Genomic DNA, 5,886 nt, shown 5'->3' with positions numbered 1-5,886 from the left:
CCCGTTTGGAGGACTCTTCGCCCCCCCCACGACACACACGAAGGCACAAGAAGGCGGCGAGGAGGGTCCTTGTCCCGAGGGAGCCCGCCAGAGCCCAGAAGGACGCGGCCGGCCTTTCCCGGCCCGGGCCCAAAGGCCGCCCTGACTCAGTGCGCATGCGCCTCTGGCCTTCCCGGCCGGCTGGTGGGCGGGGCGAAATCCTCAAGGAAGAGGAGGAGCTTGCTTTCCTCTCTTGGCTCCCCCTCTCGGACGGGGAGAAATGGTTCGGCCGGACGCTCCCTCCCCCCCCGCCTCCTCTGCAGTGGGAGCGGCCGCGGGTGGCTTTTCAGGGTCCTGAACGAAGGGGCTTGGCTGCTGCCCGGGGCTCTCGGTGGGGCCGCCCCTGAGTTCGGGTCCCGGGGCTGCCGCCACCCAAGGAGACTCAAGGAGGCTGGAGGGCGGAGGGGGGAGGAGAGGAGCCTCTCTCAAACACGCCCCCCCCCCCCAGATTTTGGGTAGTGGGTCAGGTGGGTGAAGGTTTGGGTTGGCCCCGAGAAGCCCGGAGGTAGAAGGAGTGCTCCCAGGAAGAGAGCATGTGGCTGGAGTGGCACAGCAGCACGACTGCCACTGTGCAGGACGGTCCCTCTTAAGGCTGCCAGTGTCAATGCAAAGATGAACCTCACGGGACGGAGGAGGGGGTCTAGCTTCCTTCTGAGTAGGCATGCGGGGGGCTTGGACGCAAGGAAGTGATCCCTGTGGCATCTGTCCGTCAAAGGGGGCCAGGGCCTGTCCCTTCCTGGAAACCTTCAGGCCAAACGGGATGGGGGGCGGCGGAGGGCGAGCATCCGTGCCGCCTTGATCTGGGTCTGGGCAACAAAGCAAGATCTGAACTCGACTCCAGCAGGGCAGAAACAAGAAGCTCATCCACCGCTTTGCAGAATGCCCCCAGGGAGCAAAAGAAGCCGGGGACCCCGGTATCCCACGCTGGAGGCAAGACCGTTGGCCTCCCCCAAACAGACCTCTCTCTCAGCCACCTGGCTGCAAAGCCACAGGGTGGGAGTTCGAATCTCCACAGGACTTCCCTGACACGGGCCAGATTCAATGAGGATCCATAGGATCCCTTCCAATTGCCTAGATTTCCATGCAAGCTGAAACCAGTGAAAAGCAAAATAAAAAAATCAAAGGCAGCCGTTGCAAGCTAGCTATTGCTGAGAGAGAGATAGAGAGTCTGCTTCTGTTCTTTGCTCAAACCGGGCTTTGGTGGCTTCTTGCTCTTTAAAAAGAAAGTTCAACCATTGGCAAAATGTCCTTCTCCACAGAGTCCAGTCACTGGAGATTGTGAAGTTCAGGGTTTTTTTGGGGGGGGGCAGCAATTCAGTGGGGGAATTATGGGATCTGTGGCCCAGGGAGTGACCATGTCCAACTTATTTTCAGAAATGCAAAGGAAACAGGTGTGGCATTTAAGGGGAGTGGAGTGGCAGGGGAAATCAGAGTACAAATATAAGGTGTGTTGCAGACCGCTTGGCAACAGTACCTGTGAAAAGCTTTGTTGCTGAATATGAGCCAGCCGTGTAACGCAGCAGCAGAAAACCCCAAGGCAGTCTTTTGTTGCATCAACAGTAGTAGAATTTCTGAATCAAGGGAAGACATAATCCTGCTGCATTCCTCTTTGGCCCAACGTCCCTCTGCCTGATTCTTGCCACCACCGTCTGAAAGGAGATATGGACAGCCTGGAATGTGTCTGGGGGGGGGGCAGAGGATGACCCAGAGGGCCCAAAGTCTGGAAATGGAGCCCTGCGGAGAACAGTTGAGGGGTCTGAGCACGCGAAGAAAAGACAGACGGGTGAGGGGACTGCAAAAGACTTGAAGGGGTGGGAGACGAAGGGCGTTCGGGGACATGGAGCCAAGCCCAGGGATGCAAATCAGAAGGAAAATCTGATTCAGTGTCAGGAGGATTATCCGAAGGGTTCAACGGCGAAGCAGACTGTCTCGCAGGATGATGGGCTGTCGTAAACTGGGTTTTTTTCTTTTTAGAGTCCAGAAAGCCAGCTATTGGGGATGTTCCCCTAATGGGTTCTTGCGGCCCTTGGGATCCCTTCTAGAAGTGGGATTCTTTCAGGAGCCTAAAGGACATCAGGGTGGGATCAGAGCCACAGCGGTGGTGGGGTTAGGGTTGCAGGGGCATCAGTCACACGGCGCTTCTTTCCTCCTTCGGCAATAACAAATTCTCGTGAATCCTTGCAGGAAGCAGCCAGGCGACCCCATGGAGAAGAGATGCCGGGTTGAAGAGGGCCGGTCAGGCTCTGGGGCTTCCCGCTAGATGGAGGTGTTGTCCTTCCCAAGCACGCTCAGGACCAGGAACAGACCTCTGGAGCTGCAACTTATATTTTTTGTTACCAAATGGCAATATTTGAAATGTCCAGAGGTGGGGGAAACAGCTGTCCTTGTCGTTTTCATGCTGGTCGCCCAGTGGGCAGGGAGGTGGCAAAGTCGCAGCAGGAGAAAAGGCCACTTCTGCCAGTTTTAGTATCCTGACATTTTTGTTTACTTCCATGGAGCCTAAAAGGGGTGGGGTGGGGTGGGGGAGGGGAGGAAAGCGACCCCCTGTCCTCATTTTTCCTGCTTCCCCCCTTCTTTTGCTGCCTGTAGTAAGAGGAAGGGGAAGGTAATACACTTCTGAGGACTCTCTACCTGGAAAACCCATAAGTCAGAACTGACCTGGTGGCACATGAGTGTTATTATTATTATGCACAACCATCAAGGCCTGGGCTCTTCGTTTGGGATGCAAGCAAGACTAAATGCACCAACAATCTCGGGCGGCGCTTGATGGGGTGGGTGGGTGGGTAGGATGATTACCCGCTTCCAATAGTGATGAATCAGAATTCCATTGTTATGTTTCCAGCATTTCTTCTTGGCATGCAAACCGGAGACACCGCGTAGCGACCGGGGAAACAAATGACTCAAGTGAAGAGAGATGGCTGGCAGTGGAGCAGTGGAGATTTGTACGCATGCCATGTGGTTGCTGGGGGGAGGATGAGAGAGGGGGGTGTCCCAGGGCCCGGTTCTGGCACTCCAGGTTAGTCCGCGTTGCCAGCTTGCTCACTTAATAATGATGAGGCTAACAATTCAGCCGTATATCTCTTTGCATTAGGCTGAACTCTTGCTTACACAAATCAAGCTTAAGATATTTTCAAGAAACGGGGGGGGCTCAGGGCAGGAAAGGCCCCGTGCCACTAAGTGATTGTGTGTGTGGAGGGGGGGATTAACAAAATAATATTTTATAGCTTTGGACATGAACATGCTATTGCCCTGCGGCTCAGCGCTGTAACGAGCTGGACGGATAGAAAAATCGTACTTTTATGTCTTTCTTGTTTACCTTGCAAAGATGAGTTTCCAGCACATCTGGCCTTCTCCTTTCCTTTCTACTACACACGCAAAAGAGTCCCAACGAGTCCAGACTACAACGGCAGTGTTTATAAGGAAAAATTTGGCAACTTCTATGGATGTGAGGCAGCTTTTGGTCATGGAAGATAAAGAACATTCTAAAAGCACCCGGATCGTAGAAATAACGGAGCCAGAAAGCTGTAAGGCCAGTCCAAACCCACAACTCCAACAGCCCTCCGACCTCTGTTCAAAAACCTCCAACGAAGGAGAGTCCACCAGCCTTTGAGACCATCGTGTCCAGTGTGAAACCACTCTTGCCACCACCACCACCACCACGTTCTTCCTCCCTTTCAGCTACAGTATTGTCTTTCTTCTGGTCTGGATCCGTTTCTTTGGGTCCTGCCCGTTCGAGCTTCAGAAAAGAATCTTGCCACATCTTCCACGCAGCAGCCCTTCAAATACTGGAAGATGGTTAGTCCTCTCCCCTCTCCGTCTTCTGCCCCTCCGGGGTAGGAAATGGGGCTACTACACTCCTCAGCTGAATGGTTAGAGTTGACCGAAGAGAGGGAACATCACGGCAATCCTTTCCCATTGCGACACAATGGAAGGGGTCGGCTTGCAAGTCCTTCCTCGGTATACTATGATGGGAAGACAAGCAAACCCTGCTTCGGATGGATGGACAGACGGATGGACGGATGGATAAATCAAATGAACTTTTTAGGAGCCTCATGGTGCAGTTTAGTGGTGCAGTGGTTAAATTGCGGTACTGTAGCTGAAGTTCTGCTCACAACCCAGGTTCAATCCCATGTATCCAGCTCAAGGTTCACTCAGTCTTCTATCCTTCCAAGGTCAGTAGTTTGCCGAATTAAATTGCAAATGGCCCAGAGAGTGCTTTGAGTGCTGTGGGGTGGTATATAGGCAGTTTTTGCTTTTTTATACTGCCGATTAGTGCAAAGCAGTAATGTAAGATAACTATAACAGAGGAAATATAATAGAGGAATCAAATAAAAGAAAAATAGAAAATAAACCAGTCAGCACCAAAGAATAGATGGACGGGCAACACAATGTGGCAGTCCTCGTGAGAGGATGTCCTGAAAAGCTTCAGCAAAGAGCATCTGATAGGCACAGATTTATTCACACCATAGACACTTGTCCTGTCGAAACAACTTGCACACGTCTCATTCTGTCACACATCTAACGGCATATATGAGAACTCTGTGTGTGTGTGTGTGTTTGAATGACTATTGAGGGGAACAGCTAGATCTGCCTGCTTGGGGGCTCTTGGTTATGTTCACCAAAGGAATTTGCAGAAACTCTCCTGAGTTTGGGACCCAACTAGAAAAAGTCTCTCCTCCACTCCCTCCCCCTTAACTACAGTTTCCCGTATCCTACAGTAAGTACTGCAAGTGGGGGATTCTGGGATTTTATTTATTTATTTACAGTAGTGCACTGACTTACGACCATAATCCATTCCATAAGATGGGCGTAACTTGAAATGGTCGTAAGTTGAAGCACTGTTTCCCATAGGAATGCATTGAAACCCCATTAATCCATTCCAGCTGAAAATAATAATAACAACAATAACAACAACAAAAATAATAATAATAACAATTGTTAGCCGCCTAGAGTGGTCCTTAGTTGACTAGATAAGTGAGATATAAATAAAATGAATAATAATGATAATAATAAAAACCCCACTCCATGCCCCATGGCTGCGGGCTGGCAAAAAACACTCAAAAGCACACACACAAAAGACAGACCCATCGGAACGCCATGTGGGGCTGGGGAAAAACACACACAAAATCACAGCACAGAAACATAACCCCCCAAATCCACCCTGCAGAACACTTCCTTGCAGAAGATCCATGTCTGTCTGTCTGTCTGTCTGTCTGTCTCTGTCTATCATCATCACCATGAGGCTCCTGTCTTTCTCCTTAAAAAAAGGACCCAAATGATTTACATCATTTATTCCAGTTTTTGAAATGTGTGTTCTTAATTTGTTAGTGCTGGGTCTAACTGAAATAAATTTAGCTGACTAAAACCTGGAAAGTGAATCCTGGAATTCCGAATACGGTGACGACTGCTAACAGCAACAACTGAGCCTTTGAGTCACTCCTGATGGAAAAGAACCCTTTCTAGGGCTTTCTTAGTCGCTGGTGGTCTCCGCCGGGCAGCCGTTTCCACCCAGGAGTGCCCTGGGACCACCATGCAGCTTGCCCGAGGCCCTGCGGGCTGGCTTTCCTCCTCAGGGGCAGAGCGGGGAACCGAACTCCCAGCCAGCCACCGGACTCCCGCCAGCCCAGAAACATTTGCTCAAGGGATGAATCCCATGATTCCATTGGATGAAGCGGGTGCTGCGAAAGTGAGGTTGAACAGCTGGACAGCTCAGGGGGTCAGGTCTCTGCCTGCAGAGCCAGAGGTTGGGAGTTTGATTCCCCCGCTGAGCCTTCTTGAGAGGGGCTGGACTGGATGATCCTTTGGGGTCCCTTCCGGCTCTGCCGTTCTAAGAGGCGGAGGATGAAG

At 51.5% G+C, this 5,886-nt stretch overlaps 2 long non-coding RNA genes across 2 annotated transcripts; both read left to right on the top strand.

Moving 5' to 3' along the window:
* Positions 1-122: 122 nt before the first annotated feature.
* On the top strand, positions 123-2,414 carry LOC140703303 (uncharacterized). Its single transcript, XR_012082739.2, has 2 exons — positions 123-1,822; positions 2,224-2,414. It is a non-coding gene; the product is annotated as an uncharacterized LOC140703303 (long non-coding RNA).
* A 158-nt stretch (positions 2,415-2,572) lies between these two features.
* LOC144584365 (uncharacterized) lies at positions 2,573-5,412 on the top strand. The gene is made up of 2 exons (XR_013538566.1): positions 2,573-2,981; positions 3,365-5,412. It is a non-coding gene; the product is annotated as an uncharacterized LOC144584365 (long non-coding RNA).
* The last annotated feature ends 474 nt before the right edge of the window (positions 5,413-5,886 follow it).

The sequence above is a fragment of the Pogona vitticeps genome, chromosome 1, assembly GCF_051106095.1.
Source record: "Pogona vitticeps strain Pit_001003342236 chromosome 1, PviZW2.1, whole genome shotgun sequence".
Lineage (NCBI taxonomy): Eukaryota > Metazoa > Chordata > Lepidosauria > Squamata > Agamidae > Pogona > Pogona vitticeps.
Note: the sequence above shows the minus strand (reverse complement) of the source record. Positions and strands in the feature narration are given on the sequence as shown.